Below are 16,567 nucleotides of genomic sequence, written 5' to 3'. Positions count from 1 at the left end.
CATCCTCACTGAAGTGGTGCTGTCAGGCTGAACACCACAGTTTAGCACTAACACCAAGGGTTAACCACCTCTCTCAGGTCCTGGCAAACCCCCACACGAGCGGTGAATTAAAGACAATCTTTCTACACTCTCCATGCTGCAGGAGGGCCGCCCAGTGTTTCTGGGGACTGAGGGACACCTGAACTGCTGTTCCTTCCATGCTTCCCCATCACTTCTGTCCACCCTGCCCACTCAGAGGGAATACTGCAAACTAAATTAGTTTAAAATGCATACTACTGTTGCAAATTATACATCCATTACAGCGTCTTCAAATGAATCTGAGGATAGATTTGACTCACTTTGCAAAATCTGACTCATGCTTCTTGGGTATGGAAAAAACAGTTTGCAGAGTTGACTCCTGTAGGCTGTAAACTCTTGACTCTTGCTGTCGTTTTATTTAAGCGACAGCCATGTTAGCAGACCTCTAGCTCCCTACGCATCTGCGCACTGGAGCAGAAAATCGGGAGAAAAGAGTAAGCACAAAGTGAGTGACAACAGTTACCTTTTGCTAAGACAGGAGCACACGGCGTACATGCTTTTTTAAGGGAGAAACTAAATATGTTTTAAAAAAAGGTATGTTTCATTTTGCTAGTGATAAATTTCACGCTCAAAGTCAGGCTAAGAAATCAAGTCAACATTAGATGTTTGCTTAGCCAGTTTAGCTTCTGGACACAAAGGCCAAACTTCCCTATTATTCAAGTTTTATAAGATTACACCTCCTTTGATTTCTGAGGAACTGCTTTCCTATTGTGAATCTGGATGGGCTCCTGTGACTTTACACTGTGTGTACACAAGAACCAGCAAACCTATTCAAACTAATTACATAAAGGGAAAATTCCCCTCTTTATTCTTTTTACTGGTGCTCCTGGTTATTATCTGGGTTCCCCTCTGATGGGCTTTACACATGCGGCTTTCACACAGCAACTGGGCAAATATTGGGGCTCCAACAGCCAACAAAAAAGCCATATTAAGCCTTCCGCATTTTCAAATATACACTTCCCTAGTGGATAGAATTCCATTTAAGTCTGGCTCATTCAAGGTGATGCGGATGATCTGTAACGTCTGTGTAAATGTTGTCTCCGTTCTAAGGACATATTCAAAAGCCACTACAACATGAGGTGCTTCTGAGAATCAAAGCTGCATTTCCTCTGAAAGCAGCAACTACTTAAGTAAACAAAGTATGATTTTACTTGAAATTATTTTCACTGAACTGCTAACTGGTGATTCATTGTAAACTCACAACCTCAAAATGCTTCATAATGCAAAGAATCTTCCAAGGAGGCACATTCATTTATTGAAGAGGACTAAAAGAGAAAATATTGAAGATCAGACTGATCCGTTTAAAGTGCTAGGCTCTTGGTTCCATTGTGCCAGTGGATTTTAAGGGTTTTTATATCAGATGCTAAAACAAGTCCAGAAAACACCAACATCGTTCAAAAGCAGTACTGTATCTTGAGAATGCAAGTTCAGCTCTTTCTAGTGCTTCCACAGCCCAAGAGAGGAAGAAGAGTGATCCACAGAAGATTCCTTGACCCAGCTTGTGAAAGCAGACAGAACACTAATTATTAGTCAAACCCCTTCCATCATCCCTCTGGATACCTACAGGGGCTGCTGAGCAAATACAGACAACGAGGACACAGACAGACAGCAAGCAGCAACAGTCAAGAGCTACAATAAGGCAAATTCTGAACAAACCTAAGGAAAAAAAAAAAATCAATATCTTCAACATGAAAGCACTGGAAGATGGGAAGAGGGAAGTTATCAACTCTCTGTTCTTGGAGATTTTCAATTAGTAGCGGGCCTTGGCGACTCGATCTAACTTCCAAGACAGTCCTACTTTGAGCAGGAGGTCGAACTGGACTGCCTGAAGAGTCCAGCCCAATTTAGCACTAGTGTGATTTAATGAGACCATGGAGCCTGCTAAAAATATGTACACTGTGGTGCCACACTCTACTTGCCGGACACCTGCGAAACCGCAGCACAGTTATGTCCCGACTGAGCTATGTCCCGACACAGCTGTGTAGATGCCGCGCTCTCATACACTGCCCTGCAGACCTGAAACGTTCTGCTGCTTCTCCCGTGTTGTACTTCCCCACCAACCACCATGACCTCACCAAAAGAAGGTGGGAGATCCGTGTCCTACATGGTTTGGATTTCCCCCAGGAAAGCCATTCTAAGAAAACAGAAAACATTCGGCAGCAATTTGAGCAGAAGCAGTTGTTACGCGAGACCTGTGGATGGGGAACAGGAGGTCCCTGCCGGCTAACCCACCTACCTGAACAACGACACACATCAGGCAGTCCTTCACACTGGCTGAAGAACATCCTTCCAAGAGAATTTTCTTCCAGAGAAACACCACCTTTCTTCTCATAAAATCATCTATAGCAAATTACTAAAATTAATCAACAATTTCCCAGAAGACGCAAGTTGCAGACTAAAATTGGAGCCTCTCAAAAAAAAAAAAAACACAACTCCCAAACACAACGATTTTTATACTGCACAACACTGATTGCATGGAAATGTGCTGACTTCATCAAAATGCTCTATAAAAGGCAACAAGATTGGCCGGCAGGCCAGTCTGTCCAGCTTCCTGCCAGGCCGCCTGCCAGCCCTAGGGTGGGTACTCCAAGCTCCCTAATTCAAAAAATAAAAATCAGATACGAGAAGGGATAGGGATTCTGCTTCCTGTAGCTCTCTAATTAAAATAAATCCTGCATAGGTATGTGTCTCAGGAAGGACAAGGATGCCTACGCGATCATAGGAGAAGAAACGCTTCTCAACAACACAGTTTAAGAAAATTTTTTGTATTTCAAAAGACAGATGCCATTTCTAATAGCACAGGAGGGAGAGGATGAGCCATCTCTGCACAAATCTCCGAGAGGGAAGACAATAGGAAAGAACCCCAAACAGTGCGACGACAAATTAGAGGTGGGCAATCCCTGTTTTATCCCTTCTGCAGTATGTATGCAGCTTCTGTATTTAATCAAAATAAATTACAGCTAACTTGTATACATACTGGAGGGCTTTTAACACCCCTGAACCAAAACACAGCGATGCTCAGTAGCCATCCTTCAAGAGTACACTCTCTCTGTGTTTCTAGGCATGGAATACAGATGCTCTGTCACAGCGCAGTTGCAGCAAGGCTGACGGATCTACGCAGAACAAAAAGCCCAAAGAGTTCTGCTTTCATACTGCCTACTTCCTCAGCTCCGCACATGGGATTCTTGCCAGGACATTGGTAACCTTAACGAAGAATGCAGAGCTGCACATCCGTGTCTCGGGCTGCTCCTAAGCAAGGACATTTCACTAAATAGTTGTTTTTTCTCAGTGAAACGCCACTCAAATAAACTATTTCTGCAACACTCGGCTGTGCAAGATGACGCGTTTTCCTGGTTAACCACTGCATCCACGTAGTTTAATGTCTGCTTGACTTCACTTCTTGCATTCCCGAAGCAGCAGCACCTCAGGACAAGAGCTTCTCTCTGCAGAGATTGATCCTTGCTGTGCCACACGGCACCTGGGCAAACTGTCCATTACTGCCTGGTAATTGCAGTGTGGTACGGGTGCATCAGCCCTTCACCTCTGAAGGCCAGAAGGTGATTAGGTGTTGAGGAATGCTGCTGAACCGCTGGGACACAGGACTGGATGATGGCAAAGAGTACATTAACAGCCTGCCAGGGTGCTTTCTGGTGATACAAGCTGTGTTTCCACCATCATCAGGCTATAGGTAAGTCACCCATCCAAGATTGTACAATCATAGAATTGTCTAGGTTGGAAGGGACCTTTCAGATCATTGAGTCCAACCATCAACCCAACTCTGACAAAAACCATCACTAAACTCTATGTCTAAGCACTGCATGTACCCGTCTTTCAAATACCTCCAGGGAGAGACTCCACCACTTCCCTGGGCAGCCTGTTCCAATGTTTGGTAACTCTTTTGGTGAACACATTTTTCCTAATATCCAATCTAAACCTCCCCTGGTGCAACTTCAGGCCATTTCCTCTTGTCCTATTGTTACTTGAGAGAAGAGACTGACCCCACCCTCGCTACACCCTCCTTTCACGTAGTCGCAGAGAGCAATAAGGTCTCCCCTCAGCCTTCTTTTCTCCAGGCTGAACACCCCCGACTCCCTCAGCCGCTACTCGTAAGACTTACTCTCCAGACCCCTCACCAGCTCCATTGCCCTTCTCTGGACAATGTCTTTCCTGTAGTGAGGGACCCAAAACTGGACACAGCACTTGCGGTGGGGCCTCACCAGTGCCTAATACAGGAGGACAATCACTGCCCTAGTCCTCCTCACCACACGATGCTTCAAGCTCTACTTGATCAATGCATAAGATCAGCCAATATTACTGTAAGCCCACCTACAAAGTCTGTTACGCCAGGAGGTTTTGAAACTCCAGCCTAAGTAAAATGACCAAGGAAGTTATTCTTGGCAGACCGTGCCCCTAACGGAATGAGAGATGCGACGTACCCAACAGCAGTCTCGATTTGAAGCTGTTCAGTAAATGTTTGGACAACAGAAAGGATCAGTTAAATCCCACCTTAAGCAGCTGAAGAGTATCAATCAATACCATTTGGAAAAAATAACATGCTATTTATTCTTGTCTTTGGGAATACGTGAGTGGGGAGGAAAAGGATTTAAATAAGCCCATAGAAGTCCATAATAATACTCATTCTAGATTTTAACACGCTTTACCAATAACAAGTAAAACGAACATCTCTCTGTCAGGAGAAATGAAGCAGGAAAATGCAAATCAACCTGTCCAAGCTTACACAACAGCTCAGAAGTACAAACAGAATACAGGTCTCCAGGGTCCATGTCTGTGTCCTATTAACCCTCCTATTTTTTTAAAAAATAATCTTATGTTGCACTACAACAAGGTTTTGAAGTGTTAATTCTGACCTCCATCTCCACAGATTTTTTCTGATGTTGCATCGTCTCACCCCTTATCTCCTCCTCTATACACATGCAATATAAGAGAGATGATTTCAGAACCAAGAAAAGAAGAAAAAAAGTCCTAAATTTTAATCTAAAGGCAAATTATTTTTTGTAGGGACATACTGAATACAGGTTTGAACAAGCACTCATTCTTATCTTCTGAGGAGAGGAAACACTGCTTGGGAACCGTAGGGAAATTTAAAGTGCTAAGATGCTACTAAATGTACATATTTAAGATGTTCGATTGCCTGCATTAATATGATGCACAGTTGTCATGGTTTCAGTTGGGATAGAGCTGACTTGCTTACCATCAGCTGCAGTTTAGATTTGGGATGAGAGTGATGTTGATAGTGCACTGATTGCGATAAGGTCTCCCCTCAGCCTCCCCTTCTCCAGGCTGAACGCCCCCAGCTCCCTCAGCCACTCCTCCCGAGACCTGTGCTCCAGACCCCTCACCAGCTTCAACGTCCTCCTCTGGACACGAAGCTTGCCCCATCCAGAAGGACTGCAAGACACTGTAGACAGTGGAATTATCAGCAGCAGAAACCCAGAGGACATCCGGGACATTCAGTCTGAGTTGGGGTTGTTCAGCCTGGAGAAGAGAAGGTTCCAGAAGAACCTTATAGCGGTCTTCCAGGCTGTTAGCAAGGGCATGTAGCAATAGGACGAGGGGCAATGGTTTTAAACTAGAGCAGGGTAGGTTTAGATCAGACATTAGGAAGAAGTTCTTTCCAATGAGGGTGGTGAGACACTGGAACAGGTTGCCCAGAGAGGTGCTGGAGGGCCCATCCCTGGAGACATTCAAGGCCAGGCTTGATGAGGCTCTGAGCAACCTGATCTAGTTGAAGATGTCCCTGCTCACTGCAGGGGGGCTGGACTAGTTGGCCTTTAAAGGTTCCTTCCAACCCAACACATTCTATGATTCTATGATCCACATTGACCACTCATGGAGCAAGCACCCTACTGAAAAGGGCAAGAGCTCTCCTCCTGGAAGGCTGACAGAGCTGTTTTGTCATCTAGTCCTCCAGGCCAGTGAGCTAAGGAGAATGTTTATCAAAGAAAGGGCCTGTCTCATGACAACACAGCAGCCAGCATGAAGGGGAAAAAAGCCTTTCTTCTACAGAAGATGAGACAGACTTCAGTCTCACAGATGATGTGCTAAAAAAGTAGAAAGGAGTGCATTTCACACATGTTCATCACTTCATGTATTTGTAACAATTTGATGTTTTAAAGAAGAAAATTCTTGTTTTTTCTTTCCATATGAAGTTGCATTTTTCCCCCACTATCTTCATGCAAGACTCAAAACCAAAAGCAAAAGGAATGGTGTGATATAAATATGATATATAAAACTGCACGCTCAAGAAGGATGAAATCAGTGATTTCTGAACTGGAAGTGAACAGGTTGTCCTGCCTCCATCCCTCAGAAAAAACACATTAGGAGCAGTGATTTATCTGTGTTCAGTTCTGGGCCCCTCTGTACAAGATGGACGTTGAGGTGCTGGAGCGTGTCCAGAGGAGAGCTACCAGGCTGGTGAGGGCTCTGGAGACCAGGTCACATGAGGAGAGGCTGAGGGAGCTGGGCATGTTTAGCTTGGAGAAGAGGAGGCTGAGGGGAGACCTCATGGCCCTCTACAACTACCTGAAAGGAGGGTGTAGAGAGGTGGGTGTTGGCCTCTTCTCCCAGGTGAATAATGACAGGACCAGAGCAAATGGTCTGAAGTTGTGGCAGGGGAGGTTTAGATTAGATATTAGGAAGAATTACTTTACTGAAAGAGCGGTCAGGCACTGGAACAGCCTGCCCAGGGAGGTGGTTGAGTCACCATCCCTAGAGATGTTTAAGAAACGTCTAGATGTGGCTCTTCAGGGCATGCTCTAGTGGCAGAGATTGTAGGTTGTTTGTGTGTTGGTTGGTTGGTTTTTTGGTGTGTGTATGGTTGGACTCGATGATCTCAAAAGTCCTTTCCAACCACGAAGATTCTATGATTCTATGATCTCTGTCCATCCCGTGCTGGCTTACACGCCGGTGGGACTCAATGACTAAGGCTACTCGCAAACCCTTGGTGTCTTTGCAAGCAAAAATGAGTTGCAATGTAACAGTTCACAGCAACGCCACAGAATTGTTTTTTTTTAGCTAAGGGTTAAGGCTTTTGAACATATTTAGCAAGCCGTGTCCATGTGTTAATAAACATATCAATACTGTTCCATATTAATCTGCATAAATAATGTGAAAAAATAACGTGATAATAGGCTGTATGAAACAGCGAGTGAGTCATATACAGCCTTTAGGATATAGGCTCCCACCCCTCAGCTACAGAAACCAGCCTCGGTTAGGGGAAAATAAAATCTAAATAAAGTCTAATAATGATTTGTGAGTCTCAGAGTTTCGTGTTAAGAAAAAGTACTACCAGTGCACAGATATTTGTATAATCAAGATGATGGTTTTTCACCCAACATTTTCACAGAAAGAGGTTTAAAAAAGACCAGTACCCCATCCCCCGCCTGATGCTCCCTCTCCAGCACCAAGAGGCAAACACGGCTGCAGCTCATACGGGTACAGACCCTGCTTTCCTCTGTTACTCCCTGCGCGTCTGTGTGCAGATGTATTTGCCTGAGAGAATTGAGGAAGACATCGGAGTAAGCACCACCACAACCTGGATACCTAACTGATCTCTGGATTTACATTTTCAGCTTGTGAATCGGCGAAAGGTGAACTTCTAGCTAAGCTCTGGCTCTTAGAGATCTACAACGATCTGAAAGCTAGTGCTTTCATCTTGCTTTTTGAGCAAGAAATTAAAGGAAGAAAAAAAAAGAATGAGGAGAAGGTTTTGCTGCGATGTGTCTTCCAGTTTCAAACATTAGAAGCCTTTAGAAAACTGCAGTTTTGTAGTATCAGACAGATTCTGATTAACAGGTTAACTAACCACAGATGAGGAAGGCAGGAACACATGGTATTTACCCTAACTTGGGAATGTATGAACCAGCTCTTGTGGATGCAGGTGCGTGTATTCCAGATTAATACATCACCTCTTTTTTTACAATTGCTGAAAACCTGATTTAGCAGCTGCATTACTCTGGGAAAAGGGGAAGACCTAAGAGTCCTGGCTCCCTGGGGTTTCCTGAACCCTAGAATATGGCTGCACACAGCAAATCCAAAACTGACAACCCATCCTTTAGCTCAAGCGAGCAACGCCGATCCTTACAGCACAGGGCTCCTATTCACGTGGCACAGGAGGAGCGCTCCTACAAAGCGCGCATCAGAATTTCTCAGCGTTAATGGTGGTGCCAGAATTCTGTATACGAAGCCATCATAGCAGACATACAGCTCATAAAATGGCAATGCGGTAACTAGTCTTAGCACGCTCCTCTGTGTGCAAAGCACGCATTAAACTTACAGGTACTTTCATATCTGACGAAAATTAAAAGCGCTCTTTTAAAAATAAGTTGTGTTTTTATGTTTCTAAGTCATCTAGAAGACAGCACTGTCAAACGGAGAGTTTCTTTTTGAATCCTCAGTGCCTGTGGTAATGGCTACTTCGCACCCATCCAATAACACTGACCTCTTTGTGGTTTGTCTCCTTTTATGCCGTACATGCTAGTGGACCTTCTCAGAAGAAAACGGCTTTGCCCTTGCTGGCTGTACTTCTCTGCAAAGCTTCCTCATCATTCGCCTCCCTAAGCGATCAGACTGAGTGGCAACGCGCTCCATGAAAGCCATTTGCTCACACAGGCGCAAGGAGTGGGCTTTCTCACGAGGTCAGAGATCAGGCTTGTATTTCTGAAGAGTCAAAATATTAATATAGATCATTGTGTCTGAAATCTGAAGTAGATAAAGCACCCTCACTTGCCAGGCAAGCACCACTGATGAAGCCACTTTGTGGAAGGTACACGAGTCAGCAGAACTTCAACTGACAACAAATAAAAAGCTTCTCGTCATCCGGTCCATTTATCAGACCTACCCTCCATCTTCACACAACCGATCAACAATTCAAACAGGATCCGGCACCAAAGATTTTACCACCCCTAAAAACATCTGTGTGCATTCACACACACACACAAAATGGTCCCCAATATTACCGTTTCTTCTGTCAGGCATTATCTGGAATGAGTACGCTGACGTGACACAACACACTTTTGATGAGATCCTACAAGGCAGAAATAACCTTTGAGGCCACCTTTTAAGTGTAGACATTATTCTTTATCATGACTACCAGTACCTGTGAACACAACAAACACTATTTTGGATCACTCTGAAGTACAGCCTTGAAAACCCTCGGGTTTATGCCCTGCAGTAAGAGCACCTGAGTAAAAGGCCCAGTTTAAATGGAAACATCTGTCTGGCAGGGTGAGGCCAGTAAGAATATGAGGTTCTATTTTCCAAAACAAAGGCAAAAGCAAATTTAATACACAAATCTTGCTATAAATATTTCCTATCCTGAGGTATTTAAAGAGGATCAAGGATCTTAGATCCCAGATCCCAAAGCCTGAGTATTTTAAGGAAACGCCCATGGAGGAACTGATCCCAGAACGTACGGCTTCCCTCAGTGTAGAGCAACCTAAAGGACGATGCCAGTATCTGACACCCAATTAGGAAAACATCAAAGAAAAAAAAAAAAAGACACAGTAGTATTTCGGAGAGTTACAAATTTTAAGATCAAGGAATTCCCTATCTCCCAGTATAACCTGGTGTTTTTACCTGGAGCTCCAGCTGTGCAGCGAGTTTTGGCAAATATACATCTCCTTTTTCTTTGCACATCTGATGATCCAGAGAAACTACCTTGGAAAACTAACACACAGAACTCCTTACAGACTCTTGGCAGAATTCCTTTCTTACTGCTCACAATAAGTAACGTCCAATTTTAAGAGCTTTTTCCACTTGTCAGAACGCCACACGGGTTACAGAACGCGTGGGGCACTCTCCAGAGACCAGGTGTCACAAGGTAATCATCCTTGCGTGCCTGGCAATTTATTAAATTACCGTGTCCCTCAAGGACTGTACCATTTATTTTGGATTTCTCCCCCCATGTGGTGACAAGCCCAAAGGAGTAAAGCTGTCAACACAACAGACCACACGCTGCAGTAGCTCACCATTGCTACAGTTCACATACATTATGAAAACCCAACAACTCCGAATGGCGCTCAGCGTGTAAAAGGAAGGCGTTAACAACTATCCTAGGTAAATCTTTTCTCATTGTACCATCATTTATGCCAAAAAGCCTACTGTGCACATTACACCATCCCCTAACCTCATGTGCAAATGGACAGGGAAATTAAGGAAGTCTTTGGGCATTTCATTTATGGTTTTGACAAAAGTTTTGAGACAGACTTTTTTTTTTTTTTTTAAAATGGAGAGTTGCATCACACCACGCCACAGCTTTTACTCTTTACCTGGCTAGCCACTTCTCAATGTACTTTAGCATGATGTTTTAATAGAAACCTTACTGTAAATTACCAAGAGAGGAATCGGAAGTGCAGGAAGCACTGGACAATAGCAGTTCACCAGAACAAAGGTTGGCGATTTCATCGATTATCACTTCCAGCACTGAATACGTGTATCGCAGGGGAAAAGTTGACCTGGTTAAGGGCTTTTCCATTTCTAACTATGATCTCTTGGGGAATGTGCTAAGGAAACAATCGTCCTACTGAATCATTTCAAGAATTTTACAGCCAAGAAGATTTATTACCATAAAACAGGTCTTGGAAACAAGAGTATTTGAGGAGACTCAATAGCTATTAAATCAGTGTGGAAAACATGATGCTGAAGGAATTGCATATGCCTGACACATGTTCTACCACTTTTTTCTTTTTTTTTTTTCTTTAATAGAAAGTGTCTATAAAAAGCAAGTCTGTAGAATTACTTAAACTTTTCAGACAAAAAAGAGATGCAGGTATAGATTAAAATGACATTCTCATAAGTATTAGAAAAATTACAAATAAAGCGCCACACAAAAGCTGTTTGATAACCTGGAGCCATCAATAATTTCAAAACCTATGCGTTAAAACCATACTCATCCCTCAGTAAGTAAGCTGAGACACATTTTGCAGACTTACAGATATTTTAAAGTTGAGTCAACAATACATACAAAACCTCATGCAATCTTTTAATGAGCCCACTTCTTAGCCGGTGTGAAACCAAATTCAGAATAATCTTAGGTTTTGTTATTACAATTGCAATATAGATCTTGTTAACACACAGTACCATTCAAGACAGTTAAAAGCACCTATCTTTAAAATTTGCCATTGTCTACTATAAGTGAATCAGAATGATAAGCTGTGAAGTTTGCTATCTGAAATACCACTGCAGAACATCCTGCTTTCTTGACCAAAATGGAAAAAACCTCCTGCACTAAACCCAAAACCCATACAGTGTTCGCAAAGAAATCGTTTCAATATATTTGAAAATACTCAAGACAAAAATACAGCAGCCTTAAAGTAAGGTTAAAGATTTTCTGACACCAACTGATATTATGGAGACCACTAACAAGCGTTGAAGCCCAAAAACTCCTTTCCATCCCTTTTTGCATTCCTGTAGGTCGATCTGATTCTTCAAATTTTATCAGAAACAGCCTAAGAAGAGATAAAGCCTTTGCCTACAAACTTCTCCTCTCCACATCCTTGGACCATCGCTGGTACAACAGTAATGCAGTTACAAGACACAACCCTGAACTACTTTATGCCTTGACACGGTGATGAGAAAGGGAGAGAAATGATCTACCTCATGCAACTCACTTTGAACCACGTGGCTTGAAATCAGGTAACTCAGAACAGCTCCACAAACTGCATATGCTACACTCACAGTCAAAGAAATGAACAAAACCTAATTGCCTTCTCAGTTAAACGGATGTCTTACAGAGCAATTGTCCTCCAGTCTTACAGAAGAGAGAAATGAGCATTCTTTGACTTACTTTTTCGATTGCCCTGGTTTGCTTGTACAACTCGGTCACCATTTCTTCTTCTGCAATACGACAGAGAAAAGAAAAATTCTGTTAAAAAGAAGTATTTTCTTGGACTGAAGTTTCTCATTATATTGTTAATTAACGCTTGAAGCTTACTGTTTGCTTTTAGTCAGCACTGGAAAATATTTCTATCATTCATTTCTATTTCTCTGATTTGACTGCCAGAATATTTGTTTCGTGAAACTGCTCTGTCAAGATGAAGTGTGGAGACTGCCTCATCATTTGAGCGTAACATTGAAGAACCAGAAATAAATTCCAAATCCTATTGCAAGGTTTACCAAAGAAATTCCTCTTAGCCATAGAGAAATTGAAGAAATGTAGAGAAGGATTTAATTGCTCTAAGATAGCTATGTAGAGTCTTGTTAAACTCTACGACTGTTGCTTGTTGGCCTCCAGCAGCTACTTCAGAAAGCCGATGGCTTTCTCTTGCTCTCGGGTCATTATCTGCCAGCCCTGTTCTTCAGGCACCCTGAGACACTTCAGTGGCTGCTCAATATGAACGGGTTGGCCACTATGTCCTGCTCTGTGCTTTGGATTCAAGCCTGTAAAACCAGAGAAAGCAGAACCATACCTTTCTGGGAATTCATTAATATTTTTACAGCATTTTGGAAGATTAAAACAAAAGAAGCAAGCAACCAAAAAAAAAAACCAAACCAAAAAATCTACTAAGTAAAGTTATAAGAGTATTGTCCTTAAAAAGAATGCTCTAATGCTACATTCTTTGTTTAGCCACATAATTAGTAAACCTTTAGCAGAAGCAGCAAAAAATTCCTCACTCCCTTACTATGCCAAGTAGTGACCTGGAAGAACTACTCAATCCTCCATAAAGAACTGGTATGCTCCAGATAATGGAATAACTAAATAACAGGGGACGTACTGGAAAATGAAGTACAGAGACATCTCATCACTCAAGGTTAGCACTGTTCTGCTGCTGCTGAAAACAAGAATAAGGAAAAGAGAAAGAAAAAAAAAAGAAAAAGAAAGAAGAGATGGAAAGAAGAGGACACCAGTAAGAAAGAATCCTGACTCTGGCTACGGTTTGCAGCCAGGAGGGAATACCAAAGCAACAAGTAAATGCCAGCAGGGATCTGTCAGCCTGCTTAACCTCCCTTTCCAACAAGCCAGAGAAACACGGGATGCAGAGGAGGTTCAGTCAGTTATCAGAGTCACCCGAGTGTCTTAGTTTTCACACCATGTCATCATGACAATAAAGGAAGCATGTTCTTCATAATATACTGTAAAATTGGATAGAAAAATCACATCCAAAGAATAAAACTACTGATGGCTCACAACAGCAACCCCACATTGCTCTTCGCGCGTGGTATCCAACACTTAGCAGGAGCAGAACACCAATGCATTCAGTAGGGAACGGAGTATCTCCTTAATGCAGCAGACAACTACGCGTGAGAAATGTTTCCTGACTCTTCATCAACTTAAGTTCTAAAGTCTCAATATGAAATAAATACAGATATCATTAGGGGGTATGAAACTGTTTAACTCCTTTAAAAGGGACACCGTTAAACTTCAAGCTATTTAATTTCCAAAAAAAAAAAAAAGAATAGAGCTTTACAAAGCGTGTTTTTCACTAATAACCTGGCCACTATTTTTGTTATGCTTGCTTCTAAAATGCACAGCCAATATTTGTGGTTTTTCAAAAAAAAAAAAAAAAAAGAGACATTTCTTTTCTCAAAATGTTGTTGTGAAGGAAAAACAACAATCCAGAAAAAATTAAACTCAGAGTACAATCAAATATACAAAGGAAAACCACACAAGTGCAGATTTCATCATACTCCTCCAGATTTTAAATAGATCAACATATTTTGGAGATGGGTGTGATTTTATGCTAGCTATGCCCCTTTAAAATTGGCAACTACATTTAATTCAGTGGCTTCTTATTCCAAATTCCAAACTCCAGTTCAAAATAGATCTCACAATGGAGTCCTACAGCTGAATATACTCTAGGGGAAAATTATTTCCTTTAATTACTCCAAATTCATTTCCATGACAGTCTATCATTAGTATCTACAAAAAAAAAAAATATGTATTATACCAACAGAGGAAAAATTCAGTGCAAACAGTTAAAGAAACTCACATCCCACCAGTTAAGAGGAGCTTGAAACTGAAAGCACAAACCTGTTGTTTTGTTTCTTTTAAAACAAAACAAGCCAAACATAGCTGTTAGTAGTCCAGAGATGGTAATTTGTTTAGATACCATGTGACATTAACAAAAAACAACACAAATATGATTTATTGCATTCCGGATTCTCTTACAAATAGCTGAAGAGGCACACGGACAACCCAGCGTAGACTAAAAATAACTGATGTTACACAACTCTCCGCAAACAACTCAAGTACAAAGAGAGGTCTTCCCACCTGAATGATTAATAACAAATAAAGGAAGAGGAAAGGAAACACATACTCGCTTTATAACTCCATCATCAACCTTGTTGTCCTGGAAACAATTCTTCTACAAGAGAAGTACTTAACTACTAAAACATCTTCTGCTACTACTTTTTTTTTTTCTTTTTTTTTTTTCCCCCCTTTCTCCCCTCCTCTGCAGTGCTCTCACTGTTTGATAAACAGCCAGTAACAAATCTTTCACATAAAGCGGCACGGAAATTGGATCTCTTGCTCTCAGAAGAAAATACATCGTTCCATATGAGTACATAGCACTTGATCAGGTTTGCATGAAGCCTTTGGAAGGGATTATAATTTTGTTGTTTTTGTTGAGACGACCTACTAACTGAACCTTTCACTTTAGGAATATACAGTGCTGGTAAAAGGTAACTGCTGATTTGATAGCAGCACATTTTTCCAAGGGAGCAGGGTGGAAAATCTCGGACTAGGGTCCATAGACACAAAAACGCACAGCACGCTCTGCCAGAAGGGCTCAGCCTTCACTCGCAGGTGGCGAGCAGCCCGTAACGCATACATGGAGCCCTGTATATAAAAAGATCTGCTGGGTGGCTTCCTCTCTTGACACATGGGCTACTCCCTGACCACGAGCTTCTTCCCTCCATTGAACTCACCAGAAAAATTACATCAAGGATGCAGCTCTACCCTCAGTATAATTAACATTTCCAAATATTCCATCAATGTTTACTGCTTCCCCGAACGCTGTCACAGAAGTCAGCTTGAGCGTCTTCTACTAGAAGCTGAAAAGGTTAACGCCATCCCTGCCTGCCCGGAGGAAGGCTTACCCACCCGTGCAGGACAGAAAGACAGTGTGACCGACAGCCACGCCACTCAACACGCGTGTGTCTGACCGCTCAATGGGACTGGATTCCTTTTTGCACTTCCAGGAAGGGCTCCATACAGACCGATTCCTGGGACAATAAACAGGACAAATATTTCTGCTGCTTCTGCTGAAGAACGACTATAAGCCAGCAAACCTACGGAGTGAATCCAGCCTGCTGTATTCAGGTATTCAGGGTGAGAGCCTGTCTTGCAGCTGAATACTTCCGCAGAAGTGTAAAAAAAGTCATAAAATACACACACACCCCAAAAAAAACCCCACCACAAAACAAAAAACCCAACCAAATGAACAAAAAAAAGTCCTGAACTCTAGCTTTATGGTTAGTGTATGTATTTGGAAGGGAACAGAATTTTCAAACCCAGTTCTTGGTGATGTGTACCATACTGCTCGCCACGAACAAACAAACAAAAAAAAACGGTCTTAAGAGCAGAAATTTGTTTGTTTCTCATTCCCAAAAGAAAGCCCTACACACCAAGCTGGAGTAATCCTTTCAGGATCAGAAATCTCAGCAACTCCTGTCTTTAGAGCAGCAGCCACCTCACGTACAACCGGGGTTTGGGACTGTCCTCTGGCCCCCAGACCAGCCACAGCCGCACAGCCGTGACCCGCGTGGGTCGGCAAGCTCTCCCAGCCCCACAACAGGGTTAAACCAGTTTAACAGAACCAGAACCAGTTTAACAAGATGAATTCCAATGTGCCAGTACCCAGAACCATACACGCTCTTCCCTTCTTAGTTTAGAATAATTCTTCTTGGATCAGTTCTCCCCGTGCTTCTACTAGAAAAGAAAATTTAATTTCAACTTTTATATGAAATAAAAGACAGTTTTAGAATTCAGACTGATCTAGGACACCGCAGGTTTGTTTCAGACCAGGACATTTCACTCCACATTTGCCTGTACACTGATCTTTTTGCCACACAGTCCATTTCTGTCAGATGCAGCAATTTGTCCTTACCTAAATTGGTTCATTCCACTGCAATAAACATACTTAAATAAACACTTCTAAATTCTTACTTTTTAAACTATCGATGTTTTGAGTAAATTTTGCCTCTGATCCTCTCAGTTAGCCTGCCCATGCACATCGTTTTCAAGTGAAATGCCAGAGCTCGTACTGCTCTCAGACAGGAAAAACATCACATATTCCATTTTTGAATGAGACCTGTTAATTACCAAAATTACTCCCCCAGTGAATCCATAGGGGGTTTGGTTCCTTAAAAAGACCCAGGACTAAGTACAATTATGCTCAGTGGTTTATCCAATGTGAATGTTATTTATTGTCACTCTACAGTAAGGAGGTGGCCTGCATTTTCCCTTGACTTGGTGGAACTGCCAACATATAACTAGCATTAAAAGAAATGAAAAGACCTTGTATTCCAT

At 42.2% G+C, this 16,567-nt stretch overlaps 1 long non-coding RNA gene across 3 annotated transcripts in view; it reads right to left on the bottom strand.

Moving 5' to 3' along the window:
- Positions 1-16,567, bottom strand: part of LOC141738088 (uncharacterized) — a 139,744-nt gene that overhangs the window by 58,439 nt on the left and 64,738 nt on the right. For all 3 annotated transcript variants that reach the window (XR_012585297.1, XR_012585298.1, XR_012585299.1), the window contains one exon: positions 11,885-11,934. This is a non-coding gene — a long non-coding RNA (uncharacterized LOC141738088). The remainder of the gene's footprint in view (positions 1-11,884; positions 11,935-16,567) is intronic.

Source organism: Larus michahellis, chromosome 1 (genome assembly GCF_964199755.1).
Source record: "Larus michahellis chromosome 1, bLarMic1.1, whole genome shotgun sequence".
Taxonomy (NCBI): domain Eukaryota; kingdom Metazoa; phylum Chordata; class Aves; order Charadriiformes; family Laridae; genus Larus; species Larus michahellis.
This window is presented reverse-complemented; position numbering and strand designations above follow the sequence as displayed.